Genomic DNA, 18745 nt, shown 5'->3' with positions numbered 1-18745 from the left:
CAACGATATTATTTGCAGGCATCAAGTTGCATGTATCATTTCCTTGATAGTTTTGGCATGAATGTTAATGCATGTGTTTTATTGGTTCTCTCGATATCACTGGCATGGGTTTTTCCAGATCTGATGGTATTTTTTAGTCTTTCCATTTCATTTATGGATCGCCATGGTGTGATGGGGTTCTCATTTTTTGGTTGAGCTGGATGGCTAGGTGGATTCGAAATTGAGTGAGGTGGTTTCTGAAAGAAAGAACACATGGCCTAGTGATCCATGAATCACACTGTGGACTGCAGTAAATCCTTGGCCTAGAAACCCCTGAACCAGACTATGAGTTGTGGTAAAACCATGTTTTGTGTAACCTTGGTGGGCCTAAGAATCCTCGACTGGTGAATCGCTAGATATAAAGTAAAATCTAGTGGTGGGTACCCTTGACTAGACCTAAGAATCCTTAGCCAACGAATGGCAGGATATACGGTAAAGCCCAGAGGGTGGAGTCTTGATTAGTCCTATGTATTCTCAACCATTGTATGGCAGGATGTACGGTAAATCCCATATACTAGGAGACAATAAAATTCATCACAGTGTACATGCAAAAATCTAGTGGCATCCTTACTTGTTTAGGGCCTAGTGATCTGATGGGGATTGTGGTTCGTGGAGTCCCAAACCTAGTTGGATTTTGCACTCATTAATACGATCTCCTTCTCCTTGGTATTTCTTGTGTAGATGTATTGGCGTATATGTGTATTTTATGGTTGTTATTTCCTTTCTTATATACTAGTAATGAGTATGTTTTATGACAGTGATGAAGTCTAGTTCGCAGCATGTTTTGATTTGTCAATGAATGAACAATGAATATATGACCTAATAGATGATAATGAAACTAATGTGATAAGGAATCAATGCTTCTTAGTGATTCTTAGATAAGTATGATATCCCTATGCTTATATTTGTTGTTATGAACTGTAGATGTATATCTGTGACATGTTTGGCGAAATTCCTGTCATGACTAATAGGGGTCTAGTCAAGTCATTGATCAAATTTTTGCATTAATACCTATGTTTCTATGTTATTTATCATTCCTGAACATTTCATCAAGTTCTAGGTAGTGGATTAAGTCCTCGCCCTAATAAAGTGCCATAGAATCTGGTGTCATTGCTTCAAAACTAGCTGAAAAAGTCCCAGGTTGTTGGCACGAACTCATTGTGGGAGTTACTAGAGGGTCCTAGTTGCATGCATGTCCATGTCATGTGAGAGAATGAGGCTCTAGGTCAGTAATATGTCAAGTTACCTGAGGGGTTGGTCACCTGGAAGGGTTGGTTCACTCCTGAAGGTTGTGTAACATGTGTAGAAGTTTAGATTGGTTGAGTTTTGTTGGTTCCACTTCCTTAATTATACATATGTTGTTGATTCATATCATAGTAGCCTCTCATCACATGTTTACCTTAGTGGACTGGTTAACTTGGGTAAATGTGGGAGGAGGGTGTTACATGGGCTTAGAGCCTTCTTTCTGATTATTAGATGAATACTATCATTTTATGATCAGATATGAATTCATGACATATAACTTACATGTTTTCCATATGTTTGATGGAATATCTGTTATGGATTGGGCATATTTGGGTAAATTTATTTCTTGATTTTTGATTGGATCACCTTGTCATTACCTTTGAATGCATTATGGAAAGTTATACACAATTCTTAGTAGTGGTCTGGAGTTTGGCCTGAAAAGATGGAATAGATCTTGGAACAACAGGATTAGAACTAGAGGATTTAGGCCATAACCCCATGGAAGAAGGTTTTTTCTTATGCTTGGTTCCTCATATTGTTAGCCTCACTCTCTTAAAAATCAATAATAAATCCAATTATTAAATTAAATAAATAAAATCATGAGAATTCCTCAAACTAAGGAGTCTAGTTTGGATGAGAGATTCTCTCCAACTAGGTCTCCTAAATTAGTGTGTAAGTTGAAAAATTGTCTCAACCAAGTGAGTCTAAGATCGAAGCACTATATTAAGGCCACTTACTCATGTATTTAAATGTATTATTAAATTTTTTTTAATAATGTGAATTACATGAGCATGAGAGACCACATGATGGTTGTATGCCTTTTCCGCCAGTTTAATGTTTATGTGTTAATTTGTTGTGCATATGGTTATATGGCTTTATGATTCTCCTTCATGTGGTATCAGAGCCAATAGTCGTGAGGTTTTGGCTACCATAATTGAGGGGAAATTTAAAGTGGAGCATCATTCGGATCATGAAATAGAACTTAATTGAGAAATAGACTAGCATTGAAGCTTCTAAGCAGAGCATGTTTCATTGAAGCAATGTTTGAGTACAACTCTTCATTGAAGCATTGAGCCCCATCAAATTCAGAAGCATGGAGCATAAGTGAAGATCTGTGAATATGCAGTTAAAGCGTTGACCCACATCAAATTCAGAAGCGTGGAGCATAAGTGAATGTTGTGTGCTTTTGCAGTGCTGGAGTTAGTGTGAAACTTGTGTGTGAGAGGGGCCTAGAATTGCATAGAAATTTCCTTGGAAGTCTGCATTAAAATTCATATTCAGCCATGCTTTGGCCTCTACGTTGAGCCTATAATGAATGACGTGTAGATCTATTTCCTGAGACAAGCTTCGAGAAGAACGACAATAGAAACAACTTGGAGCATACATTGAATGCAAAATGAAGAAAGAGGAGATGCAAGATTTCCATGGGTGCCGCAACGGAAGATATTGGTAAGATCAAAGAACTTGTAGATTTAGCCTTTGCATGTATCTTCTGGTGCAAGGAAAATATCCCAAAAGTAAGTCTTTCACTGCAAATATCTTGTGAATTTGGCGGGTCTGTATTTTTGGTTTTTGCCTTGCGTAGGATTTAGCTGGAAGTCTAGCTTCCTTCCTGGATTCAGACCCTAAGTTTAGACCATGATTCATAACATTGATTTAGCGGATGAGAGTGCTAGATCCAATCTTGATTAGGCACATGAAGCAGTATATCAGGTTGTTGGAAAAGAATTCATTGGACGCTAGAGAAAATTTGAGGCAGCCAGAGAGGAGGCTGAGTCAAGGCGCCATCAGTTTGCTGACTTGGGTCTAATTCCTGATCGATTAGCAAGGTATGGACATTGCAACAAATCAACGTTGAAAAGATGAGAAGAGGAGCATCATTGTTAACTCCCATCATTCAGCGTGGAAAATCTTGCCGTGGAGTAGACTTACAATGAAAACAAAGTGAATAATACCTCTAATTCTAAAGCATTGAATTTCATGCCATTTGGTTTCTCAACATCGACAACTAAGCTTTTCATGTATTTTCCAAACGATGGGCAATCTTTCATTAATCAAGTTTGGATCACTGTATGCATAAGATTCTGATGGAAAGCCCCGCACAGCTAAAGCCTCAAATGTGCTTTCTCTTCCGCAACGTTCTTTAATGACTACAGGCATCCCTTTGGAATCACTTTCAAAATAACAATACATGCGAGTATCTCTTACTCTCATGAGTACACCATCAACTCTAAGCCAGAAACGCAGAAGAAGAAACCAACAAGTTGGCATAACTCTAACTTTTGCTGTTACGAGTGAAACTCCATTTTCAGCCAACTCATCTTCATACAATACAACCTCATCATAAAACAATATCGGATACTTTGATTGTAATGCAACTAAATTGATGTCGTCTTCAGACTCTATCCAACATAGGCATTCACTTGTTTCTCTCGCTTGCACATCCATCTCTACCTGTTTTCTGTGTACTTCACTGCCAGAATATGTTGTTGTGAATGTGTAATCATAATCTAGTATCACCTACTGACTTATCTTACTTCTAAACTTCCATTTAGCTGCAACTAGGACTTCAAGTAGTGATCCAAGCTTTTTTCTCCCATTCTTGATGGGTATCAGAATTGAGAATGGGCGCTTCATAGTTTCAATCCGCCATCCGGCAATGTGCAAGCCATGGCACCCATCTTCCAAGAGTTTTCCCCCTCCACTTTGTAAACATCTAGCGTGGGAAGAATAGCACGTGGAAAGCTAGAAGGGACAAGCCTTTCATGAACCACTTGCAAACAACAACAAAAAAAAGGAAGATCTCCAACAAATGAATGGTGCGTATGAATTTAAAAATAAAAATAAAAAATTGTTTTAAATCAGATGCATGTGTTTAAATCAAAATCCAAAATTTATTCACCTTTCATAGAAGTAGCTTTATATCACTTTTCAAGTGATTTCATAAAGAGATTTTTTGTTTGAAAAGTTATGTAAGGAGGAGTTATTTTGAAATTTTGGGCATTATTTATGTAATGGAGAGATAAGGTGTATATATTTTATGTTGAGAGTAATGGAAGTAAAGTGAAGCTTTGTAATGGAGTGATAAGAAGATCATTTGGAGAGATAAGCTGTAATGGTTTTAAATTAAAGTTTTTTTTTGGAGGTGTGGTTTATTGTATGAGATGAGTCAGAATTTTAGGAATGGAGGAATGGAGTTATGAGAGTGAAAATTAATTTTTGTTTTAGAGAGATAAGATGTTTTTTTTTTAAATTTGGACCGATAAGTGAAGATTTTTAAAAGGGAAGCTCATTGTTGTATTTTATTGAGTCAGCGTACATTTATTTTTGAAGACAAATTGCTTCAAGGGGCTGTGAGCTTGGCATTCTCATTGATGGAGAAATTTCATTCATGATGTTGTGAAGGTGAAGGTTGATGTAATTCACTACTTAATAAAAACATATCTTTTTGGGGGTGATTGTGTCCTAGATCCACCTAAAATTGAATAAGGGGATCATAGGTACACCATGTGTATGTTTGTGATGGCGCATGATTCTTGATATTGTTTTTGTTTTGTGTCTAGTTTTGACACTAACCTTCATGTGGTATCTTTCTAATATGGTACACACAACAAATTAACAACTACATGCACATAAGCAAGCTCAAGTATAAGAATGCTTAATCAAGCTCTTGTAATCAAGCTTAAAGTGCATAAGCACACAACGTCACATCATCAACTTGATAAGATGATCTTCCAAGAAAGCACATTTCACATCATGTAATGAAAGCAATGAAGTTAAGGATGCTATAAAATCAAGCAATTCAAGCCTAATGACATCAACATCATCAACACATTTTGTATCACTTGCAGATAAACCTTTTCTTGAATTGTATGGGTGCATTCTCGGTTGCAATCGACACCCTAATTTGACTTGTTAAGGTGAATACATTAAGTCAAGTCAATTGTGACTTGAACATTTATCATTTGGGTGAATTTTTGATAGTTTTCAACACCCATCATTTTTTTAGCACATTCAATGCATCACTAAGTGTAGTAACCAAAGAAGAGTTCAGGACAACAAGTATTTCAAGTAAGTATAATCAAGCAAGTGAGCGTGTTCATAAAAAAAACCAAGCAAGAGAACATGTCAAAATCAAAGCTACAACAAATGAGCCAGTATGAAGTTGATTGAAGCATTCACAAAGTGTCATTGAAGCATTCAAGAAAAGCGATCGTCATCAAGCGAGCGTGAAAGCAAGCAAGTGTGAGTTCAAACAATCAATTGTTAAAACAAGTTCAAGCGAGCGTGCAAAAATCAATCAAACATCAAGCGAGCTAGTTCTACAAATCCAGCAAGTATTAAAAGCAAGCGAACATGAGTTCCAACAAGTTCACATGGTAAAAAACATTCGGTTATTAAAGATTCTTAACAATTTTGTCCTCTCAACTGCTAAAGACATGCTGCAAATCAGCAAATCAACTATTGTTGATATTTCAATGAATCTACAACAAGCATATGAAACGATTCAGTTCCTTCAACTGGAGTCACAACTGCAAAGAAATGAGTTGCAAGAGAAGCGTGTTGCTTCCAAGTCTTTGACCAATCCAAATATAGGTGATCATTCGACTTCATTCATCCAACCATATTCAAGTGTTGAAGTTGTTCCAGTTCAACTTTATTCCAAACCCATCATCAAGCCATGGGAAGAAATTCAAAGTAATCGAAATCAACGTGGCTTAGGATCTGTCCAAGATAACGAAAACTTACATATCCCTGATTATTCAAAGCCCATTCAGTTTGTAAGTGTTGAATTACTTGAACAGATCACCTCAGCAAGTTCTTAGCAACTTGCAAACCGACGTCAATGCACACAAACTGAAGTTGCAGACAAACAGAAATGCACACTAACTCAAGTTACAGAAAAACCAAAATGTTCTCATTGTCAAAGAACCAGTCATTTGGAAAATAAATGTTTTGATCTCCATTCTTGTAGCCATTGTGGCAAGTCAAATCATACGTCAGAGAAATGTTGCGACCAATGACAGTCAGGCAAATTAAAGATAAATTATTCATGGATTGATCCTTGGGAATGGTCATCCACAGCTAGAAGATTGTACAAGTTTTACAATTGGATTCACTCACACATATTGCAGCCAACAGTCAAATGAAGATGGTAGTGTTGAACAGGGGAATACACTAGTGAAATACTTCTCCACCTACAGGGGGGGAGTTGAGATGTATTTTGGAGAAGATTGTCTCTCCTTTAAGCTGACAAAGGGGTGGAAATGTCAATGAAATTGACAAGTGGTTGTCAAACTGAAAGTCTCAAAAACATTAGCGAAGCAGCCAGTTCCAGTGGGCATCTTCATCGGCTAGTGGGCGATCATCATTAGCAAATACGACAGTGGGTGTTCATCAAATTGTGTCAGTGGACACCGGATGTTGTTTTCAAGCAAAGGACAGTTGGATCCTTTTGTGGCTTGGCACATGATGGAGTTGTCAAGTGACATTCAGAGATGAATCAATCATGAATCTGATTCATGTTCTCTTCATATTTGAGTTTTTTCAGCATCCATCTTTGGTGGTTTTTCAGTCAAATGTTTTTTGAGGATCAACTTGAGAACTTGGAAGATGGTTCCTTGTTCATTTTGTATTTATCATTGGGGGGGCAATGTTAGCCTCACTCTCTTAAAAATCAATAATAAATCCAATTATTAAATTAAATAAATAAAATCATGAGAATTCCTCAAACTAAGGAGTCTATTTTCGATGAGAGATTCTCTCTAACTAGCTCTCCTATATTAGTCTGTAAGTTGAGAAATTGTCTCAACCAAGTGAGTCTAAGATAGACGCACTATCTTAAGACCACTTACTCATGTATATAAATGTATTATTAAATTTTTTTGAACAATGTGAATTACATGAGCATAAGAGACCACATGATGGCTCTCTGCCTTTTCCGCAAGTTTAATGTTTATGTGTTAATTTGTTGTGCATATGGTTATATGGCTTTGTGATTCTTCTTCACATATCTGCACACTTGCCTTGCTGTGCATGTGGTTGGGGTGTTAGGTTAGAGAAAAGGGATTCCATCTCAACGATTGATCACCTAGAGTGGTGTTCGCTTAGGGGGTCCTGACCCAAGTTTAGAGTTAGTTGTGCCAACCAAAAAAACCCTACACTACTGGTCCTTTTGGCAACAACCCGCATAGTGCAGGCTACAATCTCACCTAAAGTGGTATGGGGGGACTCTAGAACCATGTTTCCACATCCAAATATTAGTGTGATGTCTTTTATTGCCCTATATCTGCCTTCGAGCATATCTATAAGCCCTTAGGGCTCGATAATGCAACTCCCTTTCAACGACCTCTAGACCTTCGCAAAGGTCTAGGATTGGTATTTTCAGACCTTTAATAGTTCCATCATCTACTTACGTGCATAAAAAAATAACCCTAGATCTGAGCTCTTGCAGATCTAGTTAAGTATTTAATAAACATAACATAATGTATCATAATCTTCGTGAAAGTACTTAACATGAAGTCCATACAATTACTAAGACTTATTCCATAGAGTCACACATCATTAAATTAATATTTCATAAATACATTATTCATCCATAGCATATATTGCAATCATAAATAAATAGAAGTAAACAGATAAACAAAAGAATTCTTCAATAATATTCTTAATTGATCTTCAGTTTAGGATTTACAGACTCAAAACTACACAATGCACTCAACTGCAAGGGTCCATGCACTTAGTTTCAGACTCTACCTAGGCCTCTACGCACTCAGATATAGAGCCTTTCTCTCCTATCTGACCCACTTCTTTGTGCTATCTTCTATTGACCCAATACATGCCTCTTCTACCTTAGACTCTCTAAGACACACCTATTTATACAATCCCATGGTCTGCAGGCCATGGGTGGATCTCAAAGCCGACTCAACTTTACATAAACAAGGGGCTAAAAACCCATTTACTCCTAATCATCTACACACTCCGTGTTTACAATTGACGGAGAATTTACATCATTTACAACAATTACATCAAAACTTGGGTTTTTAACCCCAAGACTAACCTAGGGGACCCCATCCCAATAGACCCCCAACATAAATATCATGACTCGCCCTCGAGTCACTGGGTTGGCACGACCCTTAATTGTCTTCTTGCTATCAAATCATGAACAATAACTCCAATGGTCACTTTCATGATGTGCTATGTGACACCTCCCTCCATAGCGCAACTTTCTGCGCACAACTTTCTGTATTGCAACTTCACCAGTTTTCGTGCAACCCACCTGCTGTGTACTCCTCCAACCCTGGAAGTGTAGTTTATAGTCCCATGCTCCCTTACAACTGCTTGGAGCACTAAGATTGTCCTACCTCCATATAGTCATTGCACAGGATCCCTAGTATACAACTTCAATATACTCCCATTCACTCTTCTCGAAAAAGGTTTTGCATTTAGCTTTGCGAGCTGAACTGCGCCTTCATCTGTAATTTCTTTGATAATATATGGTCCTAGCCAATGCATATGAAATTTACCTGGAAATTTACTAAACATACTATCATATAATAAGACCAAGTCATTTACCTTGAACATGCGAAGCTTGATGTGTCGATCGTGCCATGACTTTTCGCGTTCCGTCTATACTTGTTGATGGAATCCGTCCAAGAATTGATCCTATTCAAGCTTCATCAGTTGCGCGAGTTGTTCCTCCAACGCTTCATGATGTGACATACCTATGAGATCTGTTATGTGTAGACTAGGCACAATATACTCCATTGGCATCACAACTTCTACATCGTAGACCAATCCGAATGACGTTTGTCTTATCAGCTTCTTCCAAGTAGTCTTATACACCCATAGATTTATAGGTATGCACACATCCAAGTCATTTCAAAAGTGCATTCTCCAAAATCTTATTAAAGGCCTCAACTGTTCCATTATCCTGTGGATGATATGATGTACTCTTCTGATGATTGACGTTGAACTCCTCAGTCAACGCGTTGATTGTCTCGTTTAGGAAGTCCGTACCTCGATCACTCATCAACACCTTCAGGCAGCCAAATTTGGTTAAGACATATTCAGACAAGAACTTCATTGGTGTGGCCCCTATACAATCCTTAACTGGCTGTGCCTCTTCCCATCTGGTCAAATACTTCGTCATAGTGATGATTTAGCGCAGACTAGTTTTCTTCCCTGGGGGATGAATCAACCCAATGAAATCAATCGCCCATTTTTCAAATGGATGCAAATATTCTTGAGGATTCAGTGGGAATTCATCCCTCCATGATGGTCTGTTTGTTCATTGACATGCATCACATGCCCTACAATATGCTTTAAAATCCTTATGCAACATTGGACACCATAGACCTGCACACAAAATCTTCTGCATAGTTGCTTTTCCTCCATAGTCTCCTCCCACGGCTCCTCCATGAGCTTCTATGAGAATGTTATTTCTCTCAAAATCTGGCACATATCTTTGCAATATCTTGTCTTCACACATCTTATACAGATGTCTCGCAATCACCGAAAAGTGTGTTGCACGCACTACTAGCTCATTATTTTATTGACTTGTATACCCTTATGGTGCCATCCCCATAATAAAAAAATGAATAATATCTGAAAAATGATTATCCTCCATGTGCATCACGAAGAGTTGTGCATCTGGCAACCCTTCCTCCAAATTAGTAGGCTCCTCTCCTATTTCAATCCGCGACAGATGGTTAGGTCTTGCATTAAACCTCACTGGCTTCACAATGACCTCAAATTCATACTCCTGGAATAGCAACAACCAGCGGCAGATCTTCCCCCCCAACATAGGCTTATTGACTAGGTATTTCAGGGCAGAATGATATGTGTACATTTTAAAATGTCTGCCCAATAGACAGTAGCTGAACTTTTGAAGCGCGTACACCATAGTCAATCCTTCGTGCTTTGTCGTTGAGTAATTCTTCTCGGCCTTCGATAATTTCTGACTTGCGAAGGCTATTGGATGGTCCAACTCTCCTTCACCAGCTTGTGTTAGCACTACACCCAACACAATTCAAGAAGCATCGACATGTACATGGAATTCCTTATTCCAATTAGGGAAGACCAAGATCAATGCGGTGACCATCTTCTCTTTCAACACATCCAAAATGCATTGAAATTCTTCATCCCAACAGAATGTAGCATCCTTCTTCAACATTTTCTCCATGGGCGTGGTAATCTGAGCATAAGCCTTGATGAAATTCTTGTAATATCCTTTATGTCCCAAAGTCACGTGCAACTACTTAATGCTCCTTGGGGCCTCCAAATTTACTATCATTGCAATCTTTCCAGGGTCCACCATCAATCATTTCTTTCATATCATGTGACCCAACAAAATCCCAAAGGGAACATAGAATAAACACTTCTTGAGATTCACCGAGATCTCATACCTACGACATCTATCTGACATCAAGAGAAATCTTGCTATATGGTGCTTCACTAACCCAAACATTGTCCAGTCATCAAAGTACACTTCTAAGAACTTATGAATAAACTCCTTGAACGCCACAATGACTACACGAGAAAATATCGTAGGCACATTCTTGACTCCAAAGGGCACCACAGTGTATTGAAAACAACCCCATTCTGTTACGAAGGTTGTTTTTCTCCTTTCCTCTTGCGCGATATTGATCTGATGGTACCCCGTAAATCCATTAGTGATTGAGTAGGCCTCCTACCCTCCAACTTTGTGTGATACTTCGTCTCTAAATGATGTGGGGACTAGGTCATGGGCACACCCAATTAGACTCTTTCACTGGTTCTATGATGTTTTCTGCCAGCATTTTATCCAACTCTAAGTGAACCTTTTCCTTATATTTAGGATTTAGATGACACGGCCTCTACTTAATAGGATTTGTGTTTGGCTTCAGAGTGATGTTCATAATGCCTGAGTCTCCTATTATGCCCATCAAGTCCAAAAAATTAGTAGGAAATAGATCCTAATATTCATGAAGTAACTTAGTGACCTTATCCATAGTAGCGTCATCTCAATAATCCCCAACTTTTGCAAACTTCAGTTTTGCTTCAGTCCCAATGTTTACTTGCTTGGATTTCAATAATGCAGTGATGTCTAGGTTCCCTATCTATGGGCCCTTGACTTCGTGATGCCCTTCACCTCTGGAATATTAATATTTCCTGGATCTTCATCCTCCTCCTCAGTGGTCACATTATAACTTTCCAGCACATGGCGTAGCTGGGTACTCCAATATGGTTGGACCCATTCCAAAGGTTCTTGCAGTATTCTAAATCTCATTTCCTTAACCTCCTATAGAGCTTCATCAATGCTCTCGAACCCATCTTCAAAGCTAAAGTTCATTAAGAATCTGTCTCTTAATATTTCCCACTCCATGGTTCCATGGCGGAGATCCATCTCCAAATACCAATTCATGGGGATTGTGTCTAAAGTATGGAAAAACAAATGTACCCACTCTAACTGTAGCTCTATTTCATATGCTTTAGTCCACTTCACTAGGTGATCGCACGGGTCATCCCTCCCATCATATTTCTTAGTCAATCGAAGGTTAGGTCAACCAAACTACAAGCTCATCATTCTTTTGTTATCACAGCATCCATCAAAGCTATCCTTGTGCATACCCCACCATCGTGTGAGCATAGCGCACAGTAACAAATCTAATGCTTCGAAGCCATGATGCTCAAGGACTTCACGTTCAAATGCATCCAAAGATTTATCCACATCAGTTAAACCATCATAATAAGGTAAGTTCCTTACCTCCAGCAAAACTCAACGCAGCGATTTAGTCATCATGTTGCAGTGCAGTGTAGATACTTCATGTAGTCAATTCTACCAATGCTCCAACTCTTCATTTGAATCAGAGGTGCAAGAACTCTCCCAGTCTGTAATCCATCCATACGTTGTTGGATTAATCTAGTCTTGATCTCGCGCTGTAATTTTGTAGATTTGATCCAAGTCATCTTCACTCTCCTCATAATTGTGGATCGGTTCAGTGTAGCATGACCCTTCTACAGGGTCCAACAACACTACAACTTGAACAATTTATTTTCAAGAGACATTGTCCACTTCTTCATGTTGATCACCCCATTCATGTCAATGGTCCAATCAATTCCAACAACAGTGGGGTATGGATTACTCTCATCTACGATCTCTATTACTTTGAAATCAACAAACTCACTCGCACCTTCTATGTCCACTATTACTCCATGTAGCCATCCCATAGGGATGATCTTCTGTTGGCTTTCCATTCTAAGCTAGATCAGAGACCATTGTAGTGCGGGTCTCCCCATTCTCTCCCATGTTTGTTTTGGCAAAAGTTTTGCATCCAACCCCAGATCATAGATAACCTGGTCTATCTCATAATCTCTTATCTGTGCGGTGAGCCTCATCTCCCGACATGTTATTTCCTTATGTTTGCCAGTTTTTCTAACTACGCAGTGTCCATCAGGGGCATTTTCTTTGTCAATGCATTTTTTTATTAACTCCTATAGGCCTTTCACAACTTTTCTATCGTGCAACAATTTCATGCAGGTCTCCAAGAACGTAGTAAGGACAGACGGATCAACCTCTCTAAGTGCATGAGTTTCTTGTGCTTTGTTCTAACTTCCTGAGGTGAATGCCTCAATGAATCATTTCTTAGCCTCCATAAATGTTTCCTTCACACGCTCTAGATCAAAACCAACTTCCTTTCTTGGGGCCTTGCGGACCCATCCGTCCTCCTTAAGATATTTTCCCTTATCATCGCCAGTTTTTATTTCGCTCCTCAGCACTATATTCACATTATGATCCTCTTCATGGGGCTCAACTATCATCATTTGTAATTTCTGTGTAGGTTTCTGAGGTTGTTCCTTCTTCTCTTGGATCTTAGCTATCAATACATCACATTCTTCTATAGTGTGGTCAAACTGGTTGTAATATTGGCATGACAGGCATGTGTGATTCTAACACTCCTGCATGTAGTGCCCTGGCATTCCGTAGTTATAGAAAATAACCTATTCGCGACCTCTACCAGTTCCTCCTCCAACTCAGTCCCGTCCTCTTCCTTGATAAGCTCCACCCGCTCCTCCTCTGTCATAATCTGGAGGCCAAGTTTCTTCTTGTATTTGATAGGTAGGTGTTCTTTCCATCATCAGCTCATAGTTGCGAGAGTGGCACTCATCATGACCCATTAATTTGTAAATGTTGCAGAACAATTGTTGAGGTGTCTAGATGAACTTTTGAAGCAAATGACAATTATCTGTTATGTGTTTCCCAACCACTTGACAATTAGTGCACCATAGCCCGACCCCCATACTCGGTCCTGTTGGAGCTTCTAGACTTAGGGAAATTGGTCCCCCTCATGTGATATAGTTCACAAATAGAGGACAATGGTATTTATCATGCTCCTGGCTCTTACATTTCAGACACCAGACTTTCGCGCACAACTTTGGCTTAGCCTCCTTATCTTTCTTCATGCTCTGTAATTCTAAGCATGGGCTCTATAAATGAGAATGGATTTGTTGTACCCCAAGGTCACAACCTGTATAGGACTCACATGCAACCTCATCGCGATTTCCGGGGCTTCTTCCTGAGTTCCTATCTTCTACTTTGACAAAGAAATCCTTAGATGGGGCAGAAGTGAAGCTATAAACCATTCACGGTGCTGACCATGTGTGAGATGTAGGTTAGCTTCTCGAATCACACATTTAATCCTTTGATCTAATTCCCAAGGCATCTCATCAACCCTCATAGTGATCTCCTTAAATACAACTATTGACTGTGAGGCAGACTTAGGCTTACTAAAATCTTTGTTTAAATTAGCCTTAGTCTCTGCTAACCTTGCCACAGGATGATCAGAATATTACTTAATATAACATGTCAGCGCGAGATCTTGCAAAGTAGTAACCAACTGTTCCTTCTTTATTTTGTCATGAGTAATATGTTGCATTGTCCACACAACATTCGCAACAAATCAAAATTGATTTGTATCTTTGCTCGTTATGCCCTTGAAAATCAGCAGCTTCATTGTGTTCAACATGTTGAATGGAAGTGGTGGTGGTGGTGGAGGTGTGGGCGAAGGTGTATGCGGTGGAGGTGGAGTGGATGGTTGATGTGTCCTTAGAAAACCCTATCTTATCAGCTGAAGAACACTCTATGGTGAAGCCTGTACCTCCCCCTCATCGTCCTTGAAGGAGATATAATCAATGGGCTATATTCAAGACATGATATTTCTTGATATTTTAAGGGTTTTCCACTTCGCGTACCTCTGAACATCAAGGCAATGACATAACCTATTTTTCACACAAGAACATTTTAATCCAGGTATTCATAGATCTCAGATACTTACCTCACGGTCCCTTGAAAAAAAATTTCTCCACCTCGTTATAGCTAACTGAGGTATCAACTGCAAATTATGTAACAAATTCTCCTATAATTTGATTGAGCCAGTGATCAACAATGCACACTATATTGCCTTCAGAGGCTTCTAATCATTGCACTAGCTCCAGAGTCCACACTATTCGATCGTCAAGCTTCCATCTCCCAGAGCTTTCTGCCAACTTAGCTAACCACTCGAATAATTCAATCGTGAAGGTGAAAAATAAAATTTCATGTATCTTCGTATACAAATTCCTATACAGCCACTAATCCTTTGACAAGCACAGATTCCTGTTTTCCTGCACCATGAATTCATGAATCTCTCTATCCAACCACTTTTGATTTTCCTTCTTGGTTGGATTCCAATGATTCCACATCATACATCTCCTTAGACAGATCCTCATCCCAGCAATAGAACCATTTGTTGGCTCAGGGGGTCCTGACCTAGGTTCAGAGTTAGTTGTGCAATCCAACAAAACCTACACTACTCGCCCTTTCAAAAACAACCCATGTAGCGCAGGCTGAAGGCTCACCCGAAGTAGTGTGGGGGATGCTGGAACTAAGTTTCCCCATCCAGAGATAATTATTATGTCTTTTAGTGCCCTAGACTGCTTTTGCGTAGATCTATAAGCCCTTAGGGCTCGGTACTACAAATTCTTTTAAATAACCTCTAGACCTTTGCAGAGGTCTACGATTGGTCTTTGCAAAGCCTTAACAATTGTATCATCTACTTATACGCATCATAAAATAACCCCAGAGCTGAGCTCACATAGATCTACTTAAGTATTGAATAAACATAATAGAATGTATCACAATCTTCAGGAAAGTACTTAACATGCAATGCATACAGTTACTAAGACTTACTCCATAGAGTCGTGTATCATTAGATTAATATTTCATAAATACATTATAAATCCACAACATATATTGCAATCATAAATAAATAAAAGTAAACAGATAAACACAGGAATTCTTTGATAATATTCTTTATTAATCTTTAGTGTAGGATTTATAGACTCAAAAATACCCTACGCACTCAGCTGCAGGGGTCCACACACTCAGCTATGGACTCTACCTAGGCCTCTGTGCACTCAGCTGTAGAGCCTTTCTCTCATATCTGACCCACTTCTCTGCGTTATCTTCTATTGAGCCAATACATGCCTCTTCTACCTTAGATTCTCTAAGACATGCCTATTTATACAATCCCATGGTCCGTGGACCATGGGTGGATCTCAAAGCTGACTCAAATTTACATAAACAAGGGGCTAAAACCCCATTTACTCCTGATCATATACACACTCCGCATCCATAATTCACGGAGACTATGCATAATTTACTACAATTACATCAAAACTTGGGTTTTTAACCCCAAAACTAACCCATGAGACCCCATCCCAATAGGTGGTTTTCCAACTCTATAGTGGTTTGCAGTCCCTATGGGATTTTAGTAAGTGTTTGGTTTGTAGTCCCCACTTCCTTAACTAGAACTTGGAGATAAGGTCATGTCATATTAACACTCATCTCATGTTTACCTTAGCGGGATTTTGAAATTGGGAAAATGTGGGGTGGGGCATTTACAAATTGGTATCAAAGGGTCCAGGTTCTAGCACTTGGAATAAATGGGCTAAATGTCACTGTTATGTATGCATGATAATTTCCAATATGTATGTTGTGCATGTGTTGTGATGATTATTATTTCATTTGTTTCATCATGATGACATCAGTATGTTCTGACTTTATGATGTTGAGGTGTTGATATGTTGATGTCATTATATATATATATATATATATATATATATATATATATATATATATATATATATATATATATATATATATATATATATATATAGATATATATATATATATAGATATATAGATATATATATATATATATATATATATATATATATATATATATATATATATATATATATATATATATATATCTCTATATATATATAGATTGTGCTAATATGGATTGCTAGTGCATACGAGATAGCCTTCCTTGAAACGTAGGAAGGTATCATTTTTATTATGTTTATATTTGGCTTATCTAATATGCCATGTTTGCAAGATATAGGAGATCATAGATGATGAGTAGAATGGTGGATTAGATTTCAAATGACTCTACTTACCGATCAATTGTGAAATAAGGATATGAGTACTCTCCCAATTTAGAAAACACGCTGAGAAGCTTATGGGTAGAGATAAAAAGTTACAAGGAAGATAATGAGAGGATAATTCATTCATTGGAAATACTTTCCAGAGCTCAGGAGATGCAAGAAATAAGTGATCCTTCAGAGGCTATCATATTTCCAGAGACAGGGACAACTACATATCATTCATGGTTAAGAGGAAGGGACTACTGGGGCATATGGTAGCAGGTCTCGATTAGGACAGAAGTTAGACAATGATGATACATTCAGAGGTGGTAGATCTTTGAATATACCTGAGAGGAGAGGTAGCGGTTATGGGTTATATTCTAGTTCTAAATTAGAGAGACATCGCGATCATCACCACTATCATCCTTGTAGGATTGAGAAGAAGTGATTTCCAGATGATTTCAAGGAGGCCAAGCCTCCTACCTTTGATAGAGAGTTGAAGAAACTAGAAGATGCATAAGCATGGATAGTTGGGATGAAGAAATTCTTTGAGCTACCTGATATTTTTATAGAATATGAAAGTCAAGATAACTATTTTTAGTCTCAAGGGAAGAGAAGACGTATAGTGGGAACATGTGAAGCGTGTCAGAGGCATCAGGATAGAGAATTTGAGTTGGCTTGAGTTTAAGAGACTCTTTAGAAAGAATTACTTGTCTGACAGATATGAGGATGGAAAGGCTAAGGAGTTCTATGTGCTTATTATGGGTTGTATGAAAAATGAAGAGTACATGAACAATTTTTTGGAGTTGTTTAGGTATGTACAATATCTTAAGGAAGAGAACACAAAGGCATAAATATTCATTAGTGGGTTTCCTTTAGAATTCAAAGATCGGATTGAGTATGATGAACCTCGGTCATTACAGGAAGTCATTGGGAAGTTGAAGCATTGTTATGGGAAATCTAAGTGTAATTTTGAGCCTAATTAGGATTGGAAAGGGAATGAAAAGGTTGAAGGAAAGTGGGTTAAGAAGAAAGGATGACCTTAGGATGCAGGTGATAAGGAGAATGCAACATCGTATGAGAAGTTCCATGCAATTGATAAAGTACATGGGCCTCATCTTGAGGAGTAGAAGAAATTAGTGATAGTGGGAATCCTTTGTAGTGTTGGACTTGTGGTGGAGAGCATCAAAGTAGAGATTTTCCACAACATCAAGGTGGAATACCTCAAATTTACAATTCTTAGGAGGCATAGATAGTTGGGGATGTTGGGAAGAGTATTCATTGGATTTATGGAGTAGTGGATAATAGGTAGGCTAATCATCAAGTATCCATTATTGAGAGGGATGTTAATCTATGTGATCAAGTTGTTTCTATTTTGATTGATCCTAGATCTAAATATAATTATATTAGTCCTAACTTGACAGATAATTGTTGCTTGAATAAATGATTTTATGTAGAATCTTGGTTGGTGTAGTTGGATATAGTGACTAAGAGAAGAGTTCATCATTGTGTGAGATCTTGTGCATTTGAGCTAAATAGTATTCCTACATCAACACATCTAAATGTGCTTCCTTTGGGTTCATACAATATGCTTTTGGGCATGGATTGGTTATTCATTCATAGGGCCCAGGTATATTTCTATGATAAGGATATTAAGTGCATGGATGATGATGGAGAGAAAAGAATCTTACAGGGAAAGAAGAAGCCTACATTAGTGAGAATGGTTACAACTATGTAAGAAAAGCGTAGTTGTAGAAAGGGATGAGTATTGTTTGTGGTTCATATTTCTCTTGAAAAAGGGAAGGTTATTAAGGATGATGAATTCCTGAAGAAGTATTCAGTTTTTCAACATTTTCAGGATGTGTTTCCTGTAAATATTTATGAGTTACCACCTCATAGGGAAGTGTAATTTTCTATTTACTTGATACTAAGAGAAGCACCAAGATTAAAGGCACCTTACAGAATGTGTACTCCAGAGTTGGTGGGATTGAGGTTGAAACTTAACGAAATT

General features: G+C 38.2%; 1 pseudogene; it reads right to left on the bottom strand.

The window, feature by feature from the left end:
- Positions 1–3245: 3245 nt before the first annotated feature.
- The window catches only part of LOC149145212 (TIP41-like protein pseudogene), a 30710-nt pseudogene continuing 15210 nt past the window's right edge, over positions 3246–18745 (bottom strand).

This window comes from Pinus tabuliformis, chromosome X (genome assembly GCF_031772625.1).
Source record: "Pinus tabuliformis cultivar Carrire ecotype Pingquan chromosome X, CPIR1, whole genome shotgun sequence".
NCBI lineage: Eukaryota > Viridiplantae > Streptophyta > Pinopsida > Pinales > Pinaceae > Pinus > Pinus tabuliformis.
Note: the sequence above shows the minus strand (reverse complement) of the source record. Positions and strands in the feature narration are given on the sequence as shown.